This window comes from Armigeres subalbatus, chromosome 3 (genome assembly GCF_024139115.2).
Source record: "Armigeres subalbatus isolate Guangzhou_Male chromosome 3, GZ_Asu_2, whole genome shotgun sequence".
Lineage (NCBI taxonomy): Eukaryota > Metazoa > Arthropoda > Insecta > Diptera > Culicidae > Armigeres > Armigeres subalbatus.
In genome coordinates, this window is record NC_085141.1 from 376,684,589 (window position 1) to 376,710,374 (window position 25,786).

Consider the following 25,786-nt stretch of genomic DNA (forward strand, 5'->3'; position numbering starts at 1 on the left):
GAGGATGTGTAATTAAACGCAAGCGGACTGCAAAGGCACAGCGGATGGAACTGTTTGACGAGGTACGGTAGATTCGGACAACATCTCGGCGCAATGAAAGGAAATATTATTTTGTGTCGGGGTGGTGTGGTGTAACTAAATTTGGTTGGATAACTTTTTTTGTGTTGAATAAGGAACGCTTGTTTGATCCGGTTTCGGACCCATGCGTTAGAGACTGTTGACGCAAAAAGCAGATGGTTTCCTGAATGGAGAATGCAAGCTGAGAACCTGTGCTGTCCAAAATATGATGTATGAAAATCAAATCTAAATCAAATTAAAACTAAATAATGCATCGATGTTAACTCTGTTCAAATCTCAATTTTTTGCAATAAATCATAAGAAACTATGAAACTCCTTTTGATTGCTGTATTAAACGAATTAATACAGGAGTTATGAAATGAAGTTCAAGATCAAGAATTGTAAAAGAACTAAACCGCCAAAAATCTCATAGTTGTCCCATATAAATACGAATTCTAGCACAGAAAAGACAGATATGCGATTACAGGCAGCAGATTTAACAACTAAAAAACTGTGCTCGATCACGATTATTGCCGAAAACTAGAGATATGATAAAAATCGCATAGAAAACTGAATTGCGAATTAAATTGGGTTAGATTGAATTTGCATAGAATTTGGGTTTGATTTGCATTAAATTTGGATTGGTTTTAGGTTTGGATGGATTTGAATTGGATTTGGGTCGGATTTGGATTCGGGTTGGATTTGAATAGAATTTGAATTGGATTTGGATTGGACTTGGATTGGATTTAGATTGGATTTGAATTGGATTTGGATTGGATTTGGATTGGATTTGGATTGGATTTGGATTGGATTTGGATTGGATTTGGATTGGATTTGGATTGGATTTGGATTGGATTTGGATTGGATTTGGATTGGATTTGGATTGGTTTGGATTGGTTGGATTGGTTTGGATTGGTTTGGATTGGTTTAGATTGGTTGGATTGGTTTAGATTGGTTTGGATTAGATTTGGTTCAATTTGGATTGGTTTGGATTGGTTGGATTGGTTTGGATTGGTTTGGATTGGTTTGGATTGGTTTGGATTGGTTGGATTGGTTTGGATTGGTTTGGATTGGTTTGGATTGGTTTGGTTGGTTTGGATTGGTTTGGATTGGTTTGGATTGGTTGGATTGGTTTGGATTGGTTTGGATTGGTTTGGATTGGTTTGGATTGGTTTGGATTGGTTTGGATTGGTTTGGATTGGTTTGGATTGGTTTGGATTGGTTTGGATTGGTTTGGATTGGTTTGGATTGGTTTGGTTGGTTTGGATTGGTTTGGTTGGTTTGGATTGGTTTGGATTGGTTTGGATTGGTTTGGATTGGTTTGGATTGGTTTGGTTGGTTTGGATTGGTTTGGATTGGTTTGGATTGGTTTGGATTGGTTTGGATTGGTTTGGTTGGTTTGGATTGGTTTGGATTGGTTTGGATTGGTTTGGATTGGTTTGGATTGGTTTGGATTGGTTTGGATTGGTTTGGATTGGTTTGGATTGGTTTGGATTGGTTTGGATTGGTTTGGATTGGTTTGGATTGGTTTGGATTGGTTTGGATTGGTTTGGATTGGTTTGGATTGGTTTGGATTGGTTTGGATTGGTTTGGATTGGTTTGGTTGGTTTGGATTGGTTTGGATTGGTTTGGATTGGTTTGGATTGGTTTGGATTGGTTTGGATTGGTTTGGATTGGTTTGGATTGGTTTGGATTGGTTTGGTTGGTTTGGATTGGTTTGGATTGGTTTGGATTGGTTTGGATTGGTTTGGATTTGGATTGGTTTGGATTGGTTTGGATTGGTTTGGTTGGTTTGGATTGGTTTGGATTGGTTTGGATTGGTTTGGATTGGTTTGGATTGGTTTGGATTGGTTTGGATTGGTTTGGATTGGTTTGGATTGGTTTGGATTGGTTTGGATTGGTTTGGATTGGTTTGGATTGGTTTGGATTGGTTTGGTTGGTTTGGATTGGTTTGGATTGGTTTGGTTGGTTTGGATTGGTTTGGATTGGTTTGGATTGGTTTGGATTGGTTTGGATTGGTTTGGATTGGTTGGATTGGTTTGGATTGGTTTGGATTGGTTTGGATTGGTTTGGATTGGTTTGGATTGGTTTGGATTGGTTTGGATTGGTTTGGATTGGTTTGGATTGGTTTGGATTGGTTTGGATTGGTTTGGATTGGTTTGGATTGGTTTGGATTGGTTTGGATTGGTTTGGATTGGTTTGGATTGGTTTGGTTGGTTTGGATTGGTTTGGATTGGTTTGGATTGGTTTGGATTGGTTTGGTTGGTTTGGATTGGTTTGGATTGGTTTGGATTGGTTTGGATTGGTTTGGATTGGTTTGGATTGGTTTGGTTGGTTTGGTTGGTTTGGTTTGGATTGGTTTGGATTGGTTTGGATTGGTTTGGATTGGTTTGGATTGGTTTGGATTGGTTTGGATTGGTTTGGATTGGTTTGGATTGGTTTGGATTGGTTTGGATTGGTTTGGATTGGTTTGGATTGGTTTGGATTGGTTTGGATTGGTTTGGATTGGTTTGGATTGGTTTGGATTGGTTTGGATTGGTTTGGATTGGTTTGGATTGGTTTGGATTGGTTTGGTTGGTTTGGATTGGTTTGGATTGGTTTGGTTGGATTGGTTTGGATTGGTTTGGATTGGTTTGGATTGGTTTGGATTGGTTTGGTTGGTTTGGATTGGTTTGGTTGGTTTGGATTGGTTTGGTTGGTTTGGTTGGTTTGGATTGGTTTGGATTGGTTTGGATTGGTTTGGTTTGGTTTGGTTGGTTTGGTTTGGTTTGGTTTGGATTGGTTTGGATTGGTTTGGATTGGTTTGGATTGGTTTGGTTGGTTTGGATTGGTTTGGATTGGTTTGGATTGGTTTGGATTGGTTTGGATTGGTTGGTTTGGTTGGTTTGGATTGGTTTGGATTGGTTTGGATTGGTTTGGATTGGTTTGGATTGGTTTGGATTGGTTTGGATTGGTTTGGATTGGTTTGGATTGGTTTGGATTGGTTTGGATTGGTTTGGATTGGTTTGGATTGGTTTGGATTGGTTTGGATTGGTTTGGATTGGTTTGGTTGGTTTGGATTGGTTTGGATTGGTTTGGATTGGTTTGGATTGGTTTGGATTGGTTTGGTTGGTTTGGATTGGTTTGGATTGGTTTGGATTGGTTTGGATTGGTTTGGATTGGTTTGGATTGGTTTGGATTGGTTTGGATTGGTTTGGATTGGTTTGGATTGGTTTGGTTGGTTTGGATTGGTTTGGTTGGTTTGGATTGGTTTGGTTGGTTTGGATTGGTTTGGATTGGTTTGGATTGGTTTGGTTGGTTTGGATTGGTTTGGTTGGTTTGGATTGGTTTGGATTGGTTTGGATTGGTTTGGATTGGTTTGGTTGGTTTGGATTGGTTTGGATTGGTTTGGATTGGTTTGGTTGGTTTGGATTGGTTTGGATTGGTTTGGATTGGTTTGGATTGGTTTGGATTGGTTTGGATTGGTTTGGATTGGTTTGGATTGGTTTGGATTGGTTTGGATTGGTTTGGATTGGTTTGGATTGGTTTGGATTGGTTTGGATTGGTTTGGATTGGTTTGGATTGGTTTGGTTTGGATTGGTTTGGATTGGTTTGGATTGGTTTGGATTGGTTTGGATTGGTTTGGTTTGGATTGGTTTGTTGGTTTGGATTGGTTTGGATTGGTTTGGATTGGTTTGGATTGGTTTGGATTGGTTTGGATTGGTTTGGATTGGTTTGGTTGGTTTGGATTGGTTTGGATTGGTTTGGATTGGTTTGGATTGGTTTGGATTGGTTTGGATTGGTTTGGATTGGTTTGGATTGGTTTGGATTGGTTTGGATTGGTTTGGATTGGTTTGGATTGGTTTGGATTGGTTTGGATTGGTTTGGATTCGATTTGGATTTGAATTGGTTTGGATTGGTTTGGATTGGTTTTGATTCGATTTGGATTGGTTTGGTTTGGATTGGTTTGGATTGGTTTGGAATGGTTTGAATGGATTTGGAATGGTTTGGAATGGTTTGGATTGGTTTGGATTGGTTTGGATTGGTTTGAATTGGGTTGTGATTGGTTTAGATTCGATTTGGTTTGGATTGGTTTGGATTGGTTTGGATTGGTTTGGATTGGTTGGATTGGTTTGGATTGGATTTGGATTGGTTTGGATTGGATTTTGTTGGTTTGGATTGGTTTGGATTGGTTTGGATTGGTTTGGATTGGTTTGGATTGGTTTGGATTGGATTAGGATTGGATTGGATTTGGATTGGATTTGGATTGGATTTGGATTGGATTTGTATTGGATTTAGATTCGATTTGGATTGGATTTGATTTGGTTTGGATTTGGAGTGGGATTGGATTGGATTTGGGTTGGATTTGGAATGGATTTGTATTGAATTTAGGATTCGATTTGGATTTGATTTGGTTTGGATTGGATTTGGATTGGATTTGGATTGTATTTGGATTGGATTTGTATTCGAATTGGATTTGATTTGGATTGGCTTTGGATTGGTTTGGATTGGTTTGGATTGATTTGCATTGGTTTGGATTGGTTTGGAATGGATTGGTTTGGATTGGTTTGGATTGGTTTGGATTGGTTTGGATTGGTTTGGATTGGTTTGGGTTGGATTTGGATTGATTTCTATTGGTTTAGATTCGATTTGGATTGGTTTGATTTGGTTTGGTTTGGATTGGGATTGGATTGGTTTGGATTGGTTTGAATTGGTTTGTATTGGTTTAGATTCGATTTGGATTGGATTTGCATTGGTTTGGATTGGTTTGGATTGGTTTGGATTGGTTTGGATTGGTTTGCATTGGATTGGATTGGATTTGGATTGGTTTGGATTGGATTTGGATTGGATTTGGATTGGATTTGAATTGGATTTGGATTGGATTTGGATTGGATCAAGTTTAGATTGAGGATTGAGAATTAGGATTAGGAGTAGATCAAGTTTAGATTGAGTCTGCAAATCAATTTGGTGTTTTCAAGTTAGTGAACTTGAGATGGATATGAATTAAGGATTGACTGGCTTCGTTATGAATCGAAAATAAATTAAATTGCTTTTTTGCTCAAACAGTTTTGAGTTTCATAAAAAAATCGTGTTTCAGCGTTGATTGAAATTCATTTATTGCAACGCGTGCCGAAGGATAATTGACCAAACTATTTGAAGAAATGCCCAAACTCGAAAGCGTAATCCGCTTAAAACTACTTATCGATTCTCTTCGGCTTTTTATTCGACCAACAGTTCCGTATCTTTCCAAACAAACATCTTCTTCTGTAATGTCGAAAAGTTGCAGAACTTCGAAACCAGAAGATGTTTTTCTTATGTTTCGTCCCCTTTTGCATCAGGTCCAGCCAGATGTGTGTCACCAACCAGCGGACAGTGGACGATATCGGTTGGAGCGGAAAACGGTAGCAACAAAGAAAAAACGGGATTAGGCTTGAAATTTATTCCTTTGCCTTCATCTTAACGGTTTGTTCGGTGTACGATTCGACGGACGACGGTCGATGATTGCAATTAGAACGCATCCGAGGGTCGAAGGACAGCTGCTTTTCGGCGCGAATTTCGATTCACGTGTGTTTCTGCGCAACAGCAATTATCGAGGGATGGCACACGTTTTTTTTTCGCTCGTCAACAAGTTTGGCTACATTTTTATTTCTTTAAAAACCGAAAGTCGAAGGTCAGAGAGCCGAGAGCCGTTTGCCATTTCTCGTTCCCCAATCGTCATCATCGTACGTCGACCCAGGTTTGGTTGGGCCGAACACAGTAGGCGCTAACTTGATGGTTGTCAAGCCATCAGCTGTCACCAGCTTTGATTAGGGATACGGACTCGGTGGGACGTGTTGCGGGTCGCGAAAAATTAAACTCCCATTTGGTTTGCCGACGAGTGTTGGACTCCAGAAGTTGGTAATGCGATACGATTTAAATTTGATTTGATGTGGAGTTGACGTGTGAAAGTTTTAATCACTTCACAAGGGGTTTCAAATTGTGCTGTAAAAAATAAATTTTGCCGGAAAATACGATTTTATGCATCTGAAATTCAATGGTGGTGCTAATTACAAGATCATTGATATTTGATACGATGCATAAAAAAACTAGACTTCTAAGAATTCCACTCAGAAGGTACATGCATCGAATGATAAACCAGCTCACCCTTGTACTTGCCAAAAAACATTAATCAGGATATACATTTTGTAATATATTTTATAACAAGCCGAGTGTCATTAGAGCTCTTCGAAGAACTTTAGAATCAATTTTTAACGGAATTTGAAATAAAGGTAAATTTTTAATTTTTTTTTCGGAAGTTCCAAATATTTTTATATTGTTTTCGGAAAATTCAAAAGTTATATCACAAAAATACTTCACAACGGTATTTATTCAATCTCTTGTAATGGGATTGAGTTTTTAAATTATTAAAATTAATTTTCAAGGACTACAAGACACACAGATAAACAAGTTCTTAAGTAACCTAACCGAATGCAAGCATCCTCCATCGAAAATCAATCCCACCGACTGTCAACAACACTTTCGTCCAACTGTCCTAGGCCTCTCAACACAAGCACCGGGGACCAAACCGATTTACCCCCAGCGAAGCGGGTTGACAGTTGAAATAATATTATCATCTATTTTCCGAATGTGTGGCACCCCGCTCTCCGTTCCGAATCCAGGCCATCCCCGCAAGCAGCGCAATTTCCTTCGGGGATAGATTTCGGATCGCAGCAGTCCACCTCCTCGTTCGGCTTAACACCCCCATCAGGTCTGCTTTGTCGCCGAGCAGGTCCTGTGTGCCGTGTGTCCTGTCTCATCGGACCGAAGGTGATTTAACCTTTTCAAATCCTTCGCCCTTTTTTTTTCTTTGCAGCGCCTCCTCGTTGTTGGTGTTCCGAGCCGGGGCTAGGAAAAACGGACCGTCTGCTTCTTTTCATGACATTTTTTCGGACATCCGCTCCGGAGGAAATTGCGCTCGTCACCACCATATTCGGGAAGAGTCAAACGGCGAACCTCTTTCACTTTCTGGCACTACGCACCCCGATCCGTTGAAAAGAGTCTGGAGATGGCATTCCAGTGAAGAAAGAAAACTTTTCTGAAGAAAGATGAAAAGATTATAATCCACTTATAGTGCTCGAAGGCTTTCCACATATTTTTTTTCTCGTTCCGTCCCAGGTTTGCGTTCAATCCGTCCACTTGCAATTCATTCGGCTGCGATTATTGAGAGCGAAATTGTTTAATAACAAACGGTGGAACTTGGAGTATTATGCTTACGGATGAAAAACAAAATCGATTTCTTTTACGGTCGGCAGGACAGGAAGTAATCTAACTTTAGTTGTGCTTTTCAAACTTTGTAGCCCACATTGTCAGGAAATGGAATCTGCAACAGGACACCCTTTGTGGAAAATGGTTGAGTTCTGGCAATCGAATGAACTGATATTGTATGAAATTTACCTTTTCAGATTATTAGTAAATAACGCCCAGACAATATTTTAGAATAGTTACATGTATAGGCAATTCGCCTAATTGTGCAGTACATATATACAGGCATACCTCGATAGTACGTCCCCTCGATTGTACGTACATTTTACCTCGATAGTACGTAGGGGTAATGACGGCTTTGGCAGGTTTTGTTCTATTATTGGCAGGGGTTTTTTTTATGACTGATTATGCTCAAATTTGGCCCAAACATTCTTTGCATATCAAAGAATATTGTGGCCAAATTTCATAAAATTCGGTCGACAAAAACCCCCCTGCCAATAATAGAACAAAACCTGCCAAAGCCGTCTGTTCCCCTACACCAAAAAAAAAATTGTATCATGTATTTTATGCAACCAGAGCCGCATCTTGGATGCCCTTGGCAAAACCATGATCTTACAAATGAAAATAAAAATGCGAAATTTAAAATTTTTTTAGACATTTTGGAATTTATCTAAAAAGTAAGAAGCTTTAGTAGTTTATAGATGCTTTAAATATCATTCAATACTGCGAAGAAGAACCTTATTCATGGAAAGTCCTGTGATTGCAGAATCTCTTTCTGAGATTTTTTCAATTTGGTGATACTTTTTTGATTATTCCTCAAATTATGTAAAGCAAAGCATCTTTTAAGGACAAGCCTCCCGGAATCCAAAATAAAAAGCCACTCACAACTGTCATTTTTATTATTCCACGCTTGCTGCGACGCATCAAAGCTGGAAGAATATAAATGACAGTTGTGTGTGGCTTCCGTTTTGAATGGGCTGCCCTTGCAAACGAGAGTGCAGTCAGTTTTCAACTTTCGTTATCATTTCCTAAGGCTCTCATAGATGTATAAATTTTATTTGCAGCAAAAACAGCACGCGGCCAAATTTTCAATAAAAAAGTAGCTTCTTTTCTGGAGATATATTTTTCTTACGCGACTATCTGGCGCTTAGTGTTCGTTGCAATTAAAAATAAGCGGAAGAGAATTTTTTTTATTGCGATACAATATATTGCACATTCATGAGACAGTTGGCGTATATGTCTTTGAAGAGACTGTTTGATAGATACTATAGAGAAACTTCTCTGGAGAACCATCCTAAACAGGCCGTCCTCGTATATTAAAGAAGTGGGGGCCAGTTCAACACATTTTTTGAGATCATGGATTTTTTTTTTAATTGAAATTTTTTTGATCATGAAAAGATTCCTCCTTACTAGGTCCAGCTGGGGCGGGAATCGAATCCACGCTCCATAGCCCATGCGTCTAGACGATTGACGTCGCTAATCGCATGGCCACGAAGCCCACAGGGCTTCAAAGCGATCAAAACATGTTCATGCAACCGGGATACCACATCAAGGAACATCGTCCACAGTAGTGTCAGCGCGTCGAAAACTAGAAAGAACTTTCATCAGCCACGACGACACCCGTAGAATCTCCATCCAAATGACAATGAGTGTGGGATACCTCAACAAAGCGCAGGTGGACTCATTGTCTCAAGTTGGGTTGATAGACCCTATGAAGAAGTGAATTTTAGCCTTACGCAGCTGCCGGCAGGAAAGAGTATATCTAGGTTCTACTGGCCTTTGTTTGGCAGTTGGCGTCCCCTGGCCCTGGATGTTTAGGAGTGATCAAAACAGTTTCATGCAACAGGGATGCCACATCGAGGAACATCGTCCACAGTATGTGCCAGCGCGTCGAAAACTGAAAAGCCACGACGACACAGACAGCGAAATTGGATTGTTGAACAATAGCTGTTCTGCCGAGGATGCTGACGAGCCAAGTAGGTGATTGCTACAGAAGGACAGGTGCAACGTTTGCTGACTAGCGTCTGCAGCAAGATTATTGAAACAGATCGGTCGGGGAATTTTCCGTCAGAATCAGTGGCGGCGCCAGAGCTCTAGAGGGGCACCAGCTTTTTTGGCGTAATTGATTTTCATTTATAATTTAGCGTCAGTAGCAAGAACTATAATTAGAGGCGTTAATCAGTCAATCGATAAAATTTCAGGAGGTTTCAAATATTACGAAATTTTTATTGCATTTTCATCAAACGCAAACGAATACAATAATAATAATATCCACAATTCTAGGACAAAATTTCAGGAATTTCCATAAGAGTTTCCGAACGAATTCCTAACGGAATTTACAAAGGAACTCTTGAATGCATTAAATTTCCCCAAGAATTCCTCCAGAAATCACTTTGAAGATAAATCCAGAAATTCCTTTGGAAATTCGTCAAGAAAATTTTAAAATTCTTAAAAGCAATTCAAAGAAAATTTCAAAAATTTCTTCAAAAATTCTTTTACGATTTTTTAAAAGAGTTTCTTCTGAAATTCTTTTAAAATTTTGTTTGGAAATACCTTTTCAAATTCTTTTGTGAAATTTCTTTGGAAATACCTGAGGACAAGCTCTCGGATATTCCTCAGGAGTACCTGCAGACATTATTCCAGGATACCTAAGGAAATTTCTAAAGCAATTTCAAAAATAAATCATAAGGAAATTTCCAAAGGAATTCTCCTAAGGGAATTTCGGAAGGTTTTCCTGAAACAATTTTCCAAGGTTTTTCCGAAGAATTTTCCCTAGGAATACCGACGAAATTCCTTATGGTATTTTTTTTTTTAGGAAAGACTGTCTAGATTTTCCGAACGAACTTCTGAATGAATTTATGAAATATCGATCAGTAGAAGCCGAAAATCAATGTTTGGCGCCATTTTGGATTTGAAGATGGCCGAATTCCATTTCATTAAAGCGACAGGAAACCCATGGAATATGGGTTTTGACGGAATGGGCTCGACGAGTAGAAGCCAGAAATCTATTTGCCGCCATTTTTGAATTCAAGATAACCGTTTTCCGGTTAGATAACACGACTGGAAACCCTTTCAATACCAATGGCCGGAAACCTCCGGTATTTCTTCCGGAAATTCCTCCGGGAGTTCCTTCGAGTGTTCCTCAAGAAAATTTCTCCGGAAGATCCTCACAAAATTTTTCTAAAAGTTCCTCAGAAGAATTCCTCAGAAGGATTTCTCCCGAAGTTCTTCAAAGGAATTCCCTCGGGAGTTCCTCAAAAGAATTCTCTGGAAGTTCCTCCAGGAATTCCTCGGGAAGTTCCCCCAGAAATGCCTCCGGAAGTTCCTCCGGAAGTTCCTCCAGGAGTTCCTCCAGGAAATCATCTAGAAATTCTGTTTGAAATTCCTACATAAATTCCTCCAGGAACTCTCCCGGAAATTCCACTGGGAGTTTCTCCAGAATATCTCCCGAGCTCAAAGAAATCTAGAATTTTTTTCATGAAATCGAGTCAAGTACAAGACACTGAAGACGACCACACAGTTGTGGTCGAAATACGTATCTGCAAAGATAACGAAAATTAACTGGTGGAATTAAATGGACAGTACTTAATTCGTCTTAGACGGTTTAATTTGAATATTGCAATCCACAGACCAGTATGAAAGCTTTTGATTGCAGTATTAAAATTAGTTCATTCAAAAAATGTTACTTACGTCCAATTGAAAAGTTAAGCGAGAAATTCCTCCAGACGTTTCTCGAAGAAATTTCTTCGGAAGTTCCTCGGAAATGCATGCTTCTAATAAAAATAAAATTTTACTTGATTATGCTTGTCGACGGGACAAGCGTGCGTGGGCGGACTCGCTTGCCGACCAAGGGGAGAGAGAGCCACAGCAACCAGGAACATTCGCCTCCTCTACGATATCTCGCAACGCTTAAGCGGGGCAAAGATGAATGCAACGATGCCTTTAAAAGACGCGAATGGTCAGTTATTGACTGATCCAACTGACCAGCTGAAACGCTGGTTCGAGCGCTTCGAACAACTTTTTAAAGTGCCAACCAGGCCACCACCACCTCAGCATGATCTGCCCAGGATTCGACGTGTAACGCGCGTAAACACCGGAGCGCTATCAATGCTAGAGATTCAAACAGCCATCCATTAGCATTAGCATTATCATTAGCATTGAGCAATATGCACAAATTCGTAGGTGGTACAACCCTAGACTATTGTATGAGAGTAGCATCACTTTCATCCGTTACCACAGATATTGATTTGGGACCAATCACTATCTCTTAGATGGAAGCAATGCATTCTTCAATTAAGAGATCCCAAACAGCCATCCAATGCATGCAATAGAACAAAGCCCCAGGAATCGATCGCATATCAGCCGAGATGCTCAAAGCTGACCCCATGACATCCGCTCAACTACTGCATCGATTATTTCGTAATATCTGGGACACCGCAACTTTCCCGGTCGACTGGTTGCAAAGTATCTTAGTGAAGGTGTCCAAAAGGGTGACCTGACTGTGTGCGATAACTGACGAGACATGATGTTGCTGTGTACCGTCTTCAAAGTTCTATGCAAAGTTATCCTAGCCCGGATTCAGGAAAAGATCGATGCGACTTTCAGGCGGCAGCAGACCGGGTTCCGTGCCGGAAGATCCTGTGTGGACCTTATTGTCACGCTCCGTATCATTCTGGAGCAGGTCAACGAATTCCAAGAGTCCCTTTACTTGGTATTCATTGACTACGAAAAAGCTTTTGACTGTCTCAATCACGAGAATATGTGGGGACCCTGAGACGCAAGGGGGTTCCTGAGAAAATCATCGGCCTCATCGAGGCACAGTACGAGGCCTTCTTGTGCAGAGTACTGCACAATGGGGTCTTGTTTGGCCCTATCCGGGTCGTAGCTGGTGTGAGACAAGGATGTATTCTATCACCGTTACTGTTCCTTATTGTAATCGACGAGATTCTGGTAGGTGTCAAACCTATGGCAGCCTTTAACCATGGAGAATCTAAACGACTTCGAATGCAACGCTGATGACGTATCCCCCTCGTAAAAAAAACCTGGGTGTAAATTCCCAAGGAATACTTGGGAATATCCGAAGAAGTATGAAGTAAGTATGATGAAGGAAGATCGTGAGGATTTAAAAAAAAATCTCTAACGATTTACCAAAATAATACCCAGGTTTTACGAAAATACGAAAATTTACGAAAGATTCCTAAACGAATTTCCAAAAAAATTTGTGATGAGGAAATTACGAAGGAATTTCATAAGGAATCTCCGAAGTTCTAAAGGAATTTCTTCAAGAAAGAAAATCCGGAGGAATAACCGAAAGAATTCCTAGAAGAATGTTCGAAAGAATTTCTGTAGGATGTTTTATAGAAATTCATGTGGAAAATTTCGAAGGAATTTCCTTTCTAGAGTGAATTATTGAGAAAGTACTGTCAGATTTCTTGAAATATATTCCGAAGCAATTCCTAAATCCCGAAGAAATTCCGGATGGTATTCAAAGGTATTCCTGAAAAATGAGACGTCTCACTACTCATTTCGCGCTTCTCACTTTTTACAGTGAGAAGAGAAAAATCAAGAGTGTAAAATGAGACGTATCTCTTCTTTTTCCTAATATCACTTTTCAAATTACCTATTCGGTCAAATGTCCTATTCGACCTAATGACCCTTTCGGCCTTATAATCCTTTCGGCCAAACGACCCTTTCGGCCTAATGACCCGGTCGGCCATGTTACTTTCGGCCAGATGGGTTTCGGCTAAAATTGTTTCTAAAATTTTGCAAAGGTGTTTCCGAAGGAATGTTCATAGGAATTTACGAAGGAATTTCCGATTGAATTTTCGTTTACCTATTAGAATTTTCAAAGAAATTTCTAGATTAATACAAAAATCGAACTCTACTCTAAAAAATTCTGGGACAATCAGTTTATTAGACGTAGGTATATAATAAAATTTTAAAGATAATTTAAACGATTGATAACGATTGGAAGTTTGAAGCAGTTTGGTCTTGCAGTTTGTGACATGATAATCTGCGATGAATAACATCTTCGACGTCGTAGGGCTGCAGGAAATCTGCTGGACAGGACAGAAAATGTGGAAAAGTGGGAATCGAGCGGCTACCTTCTACCAAAGCTGTGGCACCACCGAGCTGGAAACCGGCTCCATAGTGCTGGGCAAGACGCGCCAACGCGTGATTGGGTGGCAGCCAATCAACTCACGGATGTGTAAGCTGAGGATAAAAGTCCGTTTCTTCAATTATACTATCATCAACGTGCACTGCCTACACAAAGGATGACCCGACGACGAGCACAGCTGGAGCAGACATACGATGGATGCCCACTGCGGGACGTCAAAATCGTCATCGGCGATGAACGCTCAGGTAGGAAGGGAGGAAATGTATAGACCGGTCATCGGACCGGATAGTCTGCATACCGCATCGAACGACAACGGCCAACGATGCATAAACTTTGTAGCCTCCCGCGGAATGGTATTCCGAAGCACCTTCTTTCCCCACAAAAATATCTTCAAGGCTACATGGAGATCACCTAACCAAGAAACTAAAACCAAATCGACCACGTTCTAATCGACGGTAAATTCTTCTCCGACATCACGAACGTCCGCATCTACCCCAGTACGAATATTGAATCCGACCACTACCTCGTTGCAGTATGCCTGCGTTCAAAATTCTCGACGGTGTGCAACACGCGTCAGAGTCGTTTGCCGCAGCTAAACATTGCCGCAGCGGCTACAAGACGGTAGACTAGCCCAAGACTACGTGCAGCAGCTGGAAGTGGCACTCCCAACGGAAGAGCAGCTAGGCGCAGCGTCTCTTGAAGATGGCTGGAGAGATATTCGATCTACCATGAGAAGCACCGCAAAGAAACGTCTGGTATGACGGTGAATGTGGCGCCAGCAGGAAGATCGATACCGTGAAGAGACTAGCAACTGTACTGCGCTGATAACCTTAGCTTTTTAAGTTATATTCTTTCTCGGCTTAGCTTTAGCTCAATGACGCTCAAAGAGTTGATTTTTTTTCCACTTCACTAATCGATTTTCACGATGATAGAAAATTTGCCATAAATTCACTATGTATACCCTGTTAGGCATGATGTACGTTCGGCATAAAAAGACCCAAAAAACAGACATAAAGAAGGCAGAATTATGCCTAACGTCCTTATGCCTAACGTACTTATGCCTAACGTCGCAGTCCAAATTTCACTTGGTGTAATGTCGTTTGTTATAACTCGAAAAATGAATGATTACCCTATTAAATCTGAATTTCCTTAATCGTAGTGCCATAATAGTTAACAAAGGATAATTCTTATCTTTTTTGAATTCCGCAAAACATGCAACGCTATTTGGTTTCTAATTTTTTGTCTGCTGCTTCTTTCAAGCTTTGGTCAGAAGTGGTTCATCTGGCCTATTATAATCATATTCTTCATAATTATTAAAAGAAATGTGATAAATATGTCACTGCTATCAAAAAATATTGTCTTTATGTTTGTTTTTGAAATCTGCGTACGTATCTTTATTATGAAATTTGATTGTGTATATTCCATGATATCTAAATAATGTGGGTATTTTGGAATGTCTGCATTGAAAAAAAAATCGAATAATCAATCAATCGCGATCCTCCTTCAATGACTCTACATTTCAACTGGAACTTGGCCTGCTTTTTAGCTTAACGTGCTATTAGTATTCATATTAATTGCTTTTATATGGCCATCATTGCATGAGTATGTATAGCTATAGCTATAGCTTGAGTGACAATAAAGCCCAGTAATAGATAATATTTCCCACATTGTTTTACACCCATTTTGGGAAGTGAAGACACAATTATACCATCAAATTATACCTCAGAAAAATCTCTTATCGAATATCACACTCTCGAATCTCGAAGAAATTAAAATTCTCGTTTTCAAATTTCGTCAAAAATTTATTCCACTCTTTCGTTGGAATTCCAAAATAAGAAAATTTTAAAAATCTCTTCGAGAATTCTCTTCCTTACAAGAAACCTACAATAAAAGCTGGTCAACCGAGTATTACATTTGCATCAGACGGTCAGCAAAGGATACACTCAACCCTCTTTTACGGGAGTTTTTTATACGTCACTTAGTTTTACGGCCTCCTTTTTACGGCACGTAACGTAAAAAGAATTTGAAACATTATTGACATCCAAAAGTAAGCCTTAAAGAAGACACTCTTAGAAACCCAAAGAACAAAGTAGATGCTTTGTATATTCATCATTTGCTTTCAACAATTGTTCCATTCCAGGTCATCCAAGAATTTCCTGGAGTCTACACGCGTAACAAAGGACCAAAGGTCTATAAGTGTAACGAAAGAGCTGTTATCTCTTTTTAAAAATGGTCCATGCCCTATTTGATACATTAAATCAAATTCCGTTCCAGGTCATCCAAACATTCCTTGGAGTATACGTCTTGAGGTTTACTCGCGTAACCGAAGGGCTATTATCTCTTTTTAAAAATGGTTCATGCCCTACATGATCTGTTAAACCAAACTCAACATGCCTTAAACAGCCGTTCCTTTCCAGGTCATCCAAGAATTTCCTAGACTCCTCAGCTGCGGTTTCATCCCAAATATGTCCTCGGAGTATTTGGCTTTCACTTGCGGGCATGTGGGCATATGAGATGTTTGAAGGTCTCCAAATTGTTCTGGAGTTTAAATCAAATGTTCTGCCGAATCAACCAAAGTTTCGATGATGATGCCGCGGAAACAACCCAATTATGTTCTCCGAGTATATTTCTTTCAATTGCGTCTTAAATCTGACCGTATAAAATGTTGTAAGATCTCCAGATTGTCCTGGAGTTTTAATCAAATGGTCTACCGAATCAACCAAGACTTCTATAATGTCAACGGCCGCGGTATCAACCCAATTATGTTCTCCGAGTATCTGTCTTTCATTTGCGTCTTTAATCTCGGCATATGATATGATCTCCAAATTGTCCTGGATTTTGAATCAAATGGTCTGTTGAATAAACCAAGCCCTTCATGATGTCCCCAGCCGTGGTATCAACCCAATTAGGTCCTCCGAATATTTTTCTTTCACTTGCGTCTCAAATCCAGGCATATGAGATGTAGTAGAATCTTCAAATCGTTCTGGAGTTTGAATTAAATGGTCTGGCGAATCAACCAGAGCTTCCATGATGTTTCAGCCACGGTAACAACCCAATTATGTTCTCCGAGTATATGTCTTTCAGTTGCGTCTTAAATCTGGCTGTATAAAATTTTGTAAGGTCTTCAAATGGTCCACTGAATCAACCAAGGCTTTCATGATGTCCCATGCCGTGGTATCAGCTCAATTATGTTTCAGAGTATTTGTATTTTACTTGCGAATCAAATTTTAGCATGTAAAATGTTGTAAGTTCTCCAAATTGTCCTGGAAAAGACAAATACTCGGAGTGCACGATTTTGATGATACCGCGGCTGAGGACATTATTGAAGCTTTGGGTGATTCATTACACGATTTGATTCAAACTCCAGGACAGTTTGGAGATCTTACAACACCTCATTTGTCTTGTTTTGAGACGCAAGTGAAAGACAAATACTCAGAGAACATTATTGATACCACGGCTTAGGACATCATGAAGGCTTTGGTTGATTCGATAGATAATTTGATTAAAACTCCAGGACAATTTCGAGGTCTTACAACATCTCATATGCCTGTATTTGAGACGTTAGTGAAAGACCAACACTCAAAAGACAAAATTGGGTTGTCACCGTGGCTGGGGATATCGCGGCAGCCTTGGTTGATTCGGTAGACCATTTGCTGCAAACTTCAGAACAATTCGAAGACCTTAAAATATTCATATAGCTGGCTTTGAGACGCAAGTGAAAGACAAATACTCGGACGGTATGATTTGATGATACCGTGGCTGTGGACATCATTGAAGTCTTGGTTGATTCGGTAGACCATTTGATTTAAACTCCTGGACAATTTGGAGATCTTATAACATCCAATATGCCTGGACTAAAAGAGGTCTTACAATACCTCATGTAAAACGCAGTAACGCAGTAAAAAGTATCCAACGATCAATAAATTAAGTGAATACTAGAAATTTTAGCAAAAATTCTTTTTACGTCACATTCGGTTTACGTCCCCCCAATAAGTGACGTAAAAAGAGGGTACTTCGGAAAACGGGTGATTTAGGGGTGCCTCTTGTTACCGAACGGTAACTGTTTTGCAAATTGTGTGGGGTCGTAAAGAAAAATTATTATATTAGCTATTAATGGTCAATTTAAAAATCGTTCGTTTAGCTGCGGCGACGTGGGTTACCAAGCACTGGAAACAAAGTGGAATCGTGGTAGCAGGGTGGGCGGATGTAGCAAGAGTGAGAACCGGGTGGAGAATGGGTATCTCCAACAGCTAGTAGTTGGACTGGGTGGAGGGAGTAAAAAATGGGAAGAGGATTGTTCGTTAGCAGTATCGATAGTATGGACGTGTTTCTTGACAAAGAAAGTTGGATTCTAAAAACCCACGCGGAAGAATAAAAAACCTAAACTGGTTTCGGGGGCTTTGCTCCAGGTGCCCAAAGCCGCGGTTTATCGGGATAGTTACAACCAATCACCGCAACGCAACCACCGCGATTGTAGACCCTTCGAGCGGTTTTCTCGCCATCATCGGCGTTGCTCAGCAGTCCGCCATTCCGCTGCCGCATAAGTTTTTGCCAGCCATCGCCGTTACTCGAATCGGTCATCGTGCCGCCATTCCGCACGGCAAAGTAGATTCCCGCAAATCATCGTCGTTTTCCCAGAGCCGTGATTCCATCGAGCCGCTATTCCACGACTACAGAGCTGTCTCCCGCAAGCCATCGCCATTCTTCAACAAGCCACCAGCCAACCGTCAACATGTCGCCATTCAGCGGCTACCAAGCTCAGTTCTGCCAACCCACACTACTTCACGCTGTCTTTATTTTTTGATCGGCCGTCATTCGGCCGTCGTTCAACCCGTTCTGGCGCGCCACTACGGCCTCCGATACTTTCCATCACCGTATCCGTGTCAGGTGAAGACACCATCCTGCCGTCGTCGAGCCGTGATTCCGCGACTACAGAGCTGTCTCTCGCAAGTCACCAGCCAAGCGTCAATGCGCCGGCTACTAACCTCACTCCTACCCGCCCACGCTTCTTCACACCGTCATTATTATTCGATCGGCCACCAATTGGCCACCGTTCAGCCGTCGGCAAACCCATTCGTGCCACTGCCGATTTGCGCTACGACCTTCGATATTTTTCCTCATCGTATCCCTGTCAGGTGAAAACACCATCCGGCCGTCGTCGAGCCGCCATTCAGACGCCACCAAGCCTACCGGTCCGCGGAGTCGCCCTGTCGCCGACCCATGGACTGACCGCTACCCCATCGCAGTGGTACCCAGCGAATAAACAACCTAAAAGGTAACGCAATATTTTTTATTTAGGACCACCTCACCGAAAACTCGCCCTTCCAAACATCGCCCGGGAGAAAAGAGGTTTTGTGTGCGCACCTCGAAAGCTGCCGTTGGCTCTAGACTAGACCTGTGCGCCGAAGTATTTGTGAAGGTGGCGGCGTAAGGCCATTTTTACACCGGCGGCGGCGGCGTCGGCGGCGTCACGCCGTAAGCAATGCTCGGCGGCGGCGTGAATCGGAGTGAAGAATTTTGAGTTGAGAAAAAAAGTTTCACGTAGCAAGCCAGATGATGCTTTTAATTATTAGTTTTGTACAATTACTAGCTACAGTCAGACTGATGGGGTGAACATCTTAATAGGTGTAGCTTGTATGTCCAGAGCAAAAGTTTACATCACATCCTCCACTAGGACATTGCCGCATCACAGCACATAAGTTCATTGGAAAGCTATTTGGATACAATTCCATAAATTCCTCAAGATATTCCTCAGAAAATTCGCAAAAGGAATTCTAAGCATTAATTAAGATGTTCCCTAATGAATTCCTTCAGAACTTCTTCTAAGAATTCCCTTGAAAATTTATTTGGGTATTTCTTCGTAAAATCGTTCCGAAATTTCTTCAAAGGTTCTTTCAGGAATTTCCTTAGAAATTACTTTAGGGATTGCTTCGGAAATTCCTTTACGGAGTTTTTTGGGAATTTCTTTAGAAATTCATTGGAAAACTTTTTTAGGAGTTTGAAAATTCCTTTAAGAATTTCCTTAGGAAATTCCCATGGAAAGTCTTTCAGGAACTATACAATACCTACGGACACTGATTTAGGAATACAATCGGAAATCCCTTTTGAAAAAAAAACCGTTGGAATTAAACTTAGGATTTTTTTCTTAGAAATTCCTGTCAGGAATTTGTTTTTGGAATTTCTAATAAAAATTCTTCCACTTATTCCTCAAAAATTTTTTTTGGAACTCTAGGAAGATATTTTTAGTATTCTCTCGAAATTTCTCTCTGGAATTTATTTAGAAATTTCTCCAGGATTTTTTTCCAAATTTCCTTTAGGAATTCTCGCTTAACTTTTCAAAAGGACCTAAGTAACATTTTTTTCATGATTTAATTTGAGTACTGCAATCAAAAGCTTTCATATTGTTCTGTTGATTGCAATATTCAAATTAAATCATGAAAAAAAAGTTACTTTAGGTCTTTTGAAAAGTTAAGCGAGAATTCCTTCGGACATTCCTCCCTGAAATTCCTTTAGCAACTTTTCCAGAAATTCCTGTAGACCTCCGCAAATTTCTTTCAAAATTCCTCTTAGAACTTTTTCTGGAATATCTTCTGAAATTAGTTTGGAAAATCTTCGGTAATTTTGTTTGTAAATGCATTTTTTTAAATATTTGTTTACGTGTTATTTTTTAAATTGACAATAAGTTTAACACTCAAATTCCCTCAGGAGTTTCTTCGAAAATTCCTTCAATGATTCGTTCCGGAGATATCCTTGCAGGAATTTTCTAAGAACTTCCTGGAGGAAGTTCCAAATGAGTTTCTTAAAAAATAAATAAAAGGCCTTTCGGAAGGTTTTTTGTCGGAATCCCTGCATAAATATAAATCCATAAATCCTGAATCCATATAAATTCCTGTGGCTTGTCTAAAGAGATTTTCAAATAAATTCCTGGAGGAACTTCCGACTCTATTCTTGAAGGAATAACCAAAAGAGAACCTGAAAAGATGTTCGAACAGATTTTTTAAATGCAGAAATTTTCAGTGGATGATAAAAACAAATAGCGATTGAAATTTAAATATTTTCTCTAAGAATTTATTCGAAAATCTGGACAGTAGTGAAACAAACAAACAGTTTTGACTCTAGAATCAAGACTACATGCCAATAAAAACTCCCAAGATATCGAGATGGCGGATATTCGGATATTCTCAAGAACTTCTTGGGAATTTACTGCAGGAGTTCCATCGAAAATTTCTACAGATTTTCTCGAAAATACCTTAAATAATTCCCTAGAAAATATATTCAGGAATTATTTCGGTAAGACATCAAAAAACTCATTCTAATGTACCTTCAAAAATTCTGTCAGGAATTCCATCGGGAATTTCTTCAGGAATTCCTTCAAAAAACGTCCACAAATGAAACCAGCTTTTTCTTTGAAATTTCCCTTAGGAATTGCTTCTGAACTTCTTAGGACCTTAGGAAATATCTTAAGAAATTTTTCTTGAAATTCTTATAAAAATTCTTCTAAGATTGATCTTGACAATTCCATCAGGAATTCCTTCAAAAAATCTGTTTGGAATTGGAAATAAAAATTTCTACCCATGTAGATACATGGTACACTCCCCACAGTTGTGAAGGATTTGACGCGCCATTCCTCAAAGAAGTTACCCCTCGAAAAGCTCAAAAAGGATTGCGAATCTATTTATTAGTTGCGAGGTGAACCGGCCCAGGGCCGAAAACCTCACTAATAAAGACAATAATAATAATAATATTTATTAGTCTGTTGGATTACACTGTTGAAAGGAGATTCCGCGGGCTTCGCGTAAGAGTCTCTGCTTACGGGTCTGCCGCCTCCGTTTTTTGCTTTCATACAGCAGTGCATTGAAAGCAGAATGGTCTTTAAATTCGACTTTAATATTGGGTGGAGCCGATGCAGAGCAAGACTCAAGCCAGAATGATGTACAACTGTACACACACACATACTTTTGAAAAATTTCTTCGGAAATTATTTTAACAATTCCTCTGAAAATTTTTCAGGTTTTCCATAAGGCATTCCATTCCCTCGAATTTCCCCGCCATTTCCTTCCAAAATTCTAGGACGAATTTTCAGATATCAGATATAATTTCCAAATGAATTACCGGCATTCTTAGATTCCTTCAAGATTTTTTTTTGGAAATTCCTCCAAGAATTCCTTCTGAATTTTCTTCAGGGATTCCTTCAGAAAATCCTCCAAAAATTACTACGAAGATGGATCCAGAAATTCCTCAAGACTCAAAGCAATTTCTACATGTTCATTCCTTCAGAGCTTTCTCCAGGACTTCCTTCGGAAAATATTTCAAGAAATCCCAGAAATTTATTCGGGTGTCAAAATTAAGTATTGCGTATTTATTTATTAGTCTGTTGGATTACAATGTTGAAAGGAGATTCTATCTATCTTCGCGTAAGTGTCTCTACTCTGCCTCGGATATTAGTCTAGTATTTCCTTCAGAATTGTCTCCGCCATTTGCAAATTTCTAGTACGAAATTTCGGATATCTCCGTACGAATTTCAAGAGAACTCCTAAAGATATTGCCGACATTCTTAAATTTCTTCAAAAATGTTGTTGGACATTCCTCCAAGAATTCCTTCAGAATTTTCTCCAGACAATCATCCACGGGGATAAATCCAAAAACTCCTCAAAACTCTAAGAACTTTCTTCAATTATTCCTTCAGAACTTCCTCCAGGATGTCTTTTGACATTATTTCAGGAAAACCAAGAAATGTCTTTGGGATTTTTTTATAAAAATAAATTTAAACCGGTTTTGTAGAACAATTCTGGCAATTTAAGTACAAGGAGGAGTGAAGGAAATGTGCAATTTGATGGGTCACGTGTCCCATCGTGCTCCAGCTCCAGAAGCCAAGTTACCATTTTTGAATTCGCATATCACGAAGCTATCGCAATGATACTCCATGCTCAGGGAAGATTAAAAAAATCCTATCAGACTGGGAATCAACTTTTCAACTTTCAAAAATTCAACTTTCATAGTGTTGATTTGTAGCCACAAATATAAGCACTAGACCAATTAAGATATATACCATTCAAACCTTTAAAGAGATGATGAATGACCCTGTGACCAGAATGAGGTTATTCCACATGAAGTTACATATGAGATTAGAAGTCCATCGCTTCGCTCGTGTATTTTTAGGTCTGTAGCCAAGAAGTTCTTGGATTACTTAACATTTAACACGCCAATGCGGGAAAAAGTGACAGAGATAAAAGCAAACAAATCTGTTAAAGGTATAATAGCTATAATGGCTGATAGGTTGCTTTGGTCTGGTAGACGCAAACGCACTGCATACTGTGATTTTTGTGTTGACCAATCATCGGCGTGAAATACGAAATTCGGCGGCGTGGAGCCAATCGGCGCATGGCGCGCCGCCGACACCTTGACCGGCGTCGGCGTACGTCAATAAGTGTCGGCGGCGGCGGCGCACAGGTCTACTCTAGACCAGCAGCTTGGGGCTTAGGCACGTCCCCTTCTGGGACGTAGCAGGACTCTCGGGGTCAAATATAGTTTCACTCTAATCGAAGCAAGTTATAACATTTTTGCTTATGAAAACTTATGAAAAAATTTACTTTAAAAAAAAATAGACTCTGAATACTGTATCTTTATGGTCATTAGCGTCTCGTAGTTAAGCATTCATTAAACACTTTTACAGTTAGAAACTTCTGAGCTGATTTCCATATTTCATTTTCATTCGCAAATTATTTGGTTAGCCTTATTGCTCTATACCCTGGAAAGTCAAAATTATGTTCTGGACTGGGATTTCAAAAAATTAGGACTGGGATTTCAACCCTGCTGTTTTGTAACCAAGCATCGTAATTAACTGAATTACGGAAGCGTCGAACCCTTTCCTAACATACTTTTAGCAGAATTTTAGAGTTTTGTGCAAAAAAATGGAAATAATAATTAACATCCTGACAACACTGCTACAACGTTGGCGCGCAATGTTCACCACGCTTAATCCCAATCCGAATGCCCCGTTTTCGCCGATAAGGCCGGATGCAACAATGCATTGACCCCGTTTTTTTTTTCGGACAGCATCCCAATCGTCTAAATAAGTCATGCAGGGAGCATTCGATGCGATGTCTACCGGCCTTATCATTGCCAAAGTCAGCAACCGGATTGGGAGCTCTTCGCTGGAACTGTGCAGTGCAGTGCGCACAAGCGTGAAATCGTTCGCGGCAAGACAAGAGTTAAAATGCCATTTATGCAAACGCGATTCGGGCTCGGGCGTGCGATAAGCCAGTCCAGAACTCGCAGTTACATGTTTTGCCATAGAATAATTACCCGAGAACTGCAGTTGCCAAAGGCCTGGCTTCGGTGATAAGCAAAGCTTGTGGCTTGTTTTGGAACACTTCGGAAATCAATAAAAATTAATTGCTCGCGTTTTGAGCGGTGAACATGAATTTGTGTGAAAAAAGTGTTGCTTGTGCTGAATGGAATCATATTTATTTATTTATTTATTTATTTATTATTAATCCAACGGACATCTTATGGTCTAATTGAATGAAGTTAATTTAATAAAGCTTTTCACAATAATAATTATAACACGGCCTGCAGTGTAACATTGAACATGAAGTATCATTCAGCATATAACATAACATTTAACATTTTCGAAATGGGATTTAGTAAAAACAGCAATATCACAAAAACATACGAGTTCAAACAGTAAAGCATGTAACCATATAATGTTTAGTAACATAACTAGCTTAAATCTGGCTTCCATGTACAACATTTTGTCTAAACTCTCGGAATTTAACATTTTTTGGCCATGTAGTTGACTTCATTGCAGCAGATTTCCATTTTGTGTCCAGAACAATTTTGAACGAAATGTAGTCCAATGTATTACTGTCAACCCATCGCGGAACAAGTTTTCTAACATTCACACATTCTTTGTGACAGGCGCCCAAACATCGTGAAACCATCTCCTGAATGTCTTTTTCCGAAACACTGCTATCGATGTTGGTCAGTACTAATGCGAAGCTCTCTTCCACGCTCGTACAATCAAATGATCGATTCGGAGCATCATGTGGAACGAATGGCTCAATGCGAGAGTTTGGTACATATGGTGAAGTATTAGTACATTTCGGTGATGTTCTTGGAGTTGAATGTTGCATAACGATGTTGGCAGAACAGTTCACATTTGAAGCGAGTAGAGACATGATTGTTTCAACTTTCGCCTTCAACTCTTCGACGTCTTGATGTAGTGCAGATTTCGGCTCCAGTGCTTTTTGAGCGGTTAATTCTTTTTTCACTTTCCTCCACTGCACGAACTCATCCAAACAATTATCACACATCCAGCAACTGTTTTTGTTCGGCGGCGATACTGCAGCGAGCTGTTGATCGTTTAGTCCGACACAAGAAGCGTGATACAGCCCGGCACACAACGCATTGCAGAATATGAATGGCTGATCTTTTGTTACGGGAAGCAGACACTTTTGCAGTGCATAATGTTACTTCAAACTAGAATTGGCTAGTAAATAGCTCTATAGGGACAGGTCAACTTGATCGACTAGTAACTTGATCTCTCTGGTCAACAATAATAGTACTTTAGCAGGTTTTACAACATCAAATACACCGTAAATTTAACAAATTAACAGAGCGAAATTTAAACGTATGAACACCGCTTCAATCAACAACAACAACAACAACAATATAAAAAGGGGCACCCTACCGAGCACCGTGGTACCAATTATCACCACACTATCAATACGACATTAACGGACAAATTTACTGGTTCTATCCTTTCCCATCACGCTCACGGAATTACTTTCCGATAAATCAATTCGATCGGTTTTCCGAAACCCACACGAAATCGGTCGCAGTTTGAGTCGCATGCATTGAATTGCAACATTTTTTATGTTTAGTTTTTTTTTTCGTTTCACATACAATGAAAAGGGGTTGTACGATGCGCAACCCCATCTATTTTCCGAAAAAAAAAACTCTCGAAATTCGACAGATCCAAGTATAATCCTTCCCAACGATATATATGTTGAAGAAGGCTTTGTAACAGAATGAGCGAACAGGGAAAAAAATCATCAATTGACAGATCCGAATTGAGAGTGACGCAACAAAATAACACGTCAGTAAATAAACCAAAGGGAAACGTGCGTGTGCGCCGGGAAAACATCACAGCCCGCACGAGCCAGACAATAAAAAAAATTGAAAGTGGTTACAGTTTTTTGAAAAATTAATTCTTTTTTGTAAAAAAGGGGGAAAAGAGTTGTGCATTCCCCCTCAAATTTTTCGTTGGCATTCGATCGCATGGTGATGAAAAAAGACACTATCCGATCCCTTTGTCGTTAAAGGGGCAATTTGTTCTAGGCACATGCGCAAATATCATTGTCATCTTCATCATTATTATTTTCTTTT

General features: G+C 39.8%; 1 pseudogene; it reads right to left on the reverse strand.

Annotated features, from left to right (window-relative positions):
• Positions 1-23,871: 23,871 nt before the first annotated feature.
• LOC134223699 (uncharacterized) lies at positions 23,872-24,826 on the reverse strand (annotated as a pseudogene).
• Positions 24,827-25,786: the final 960 nt, after the last annotated feature.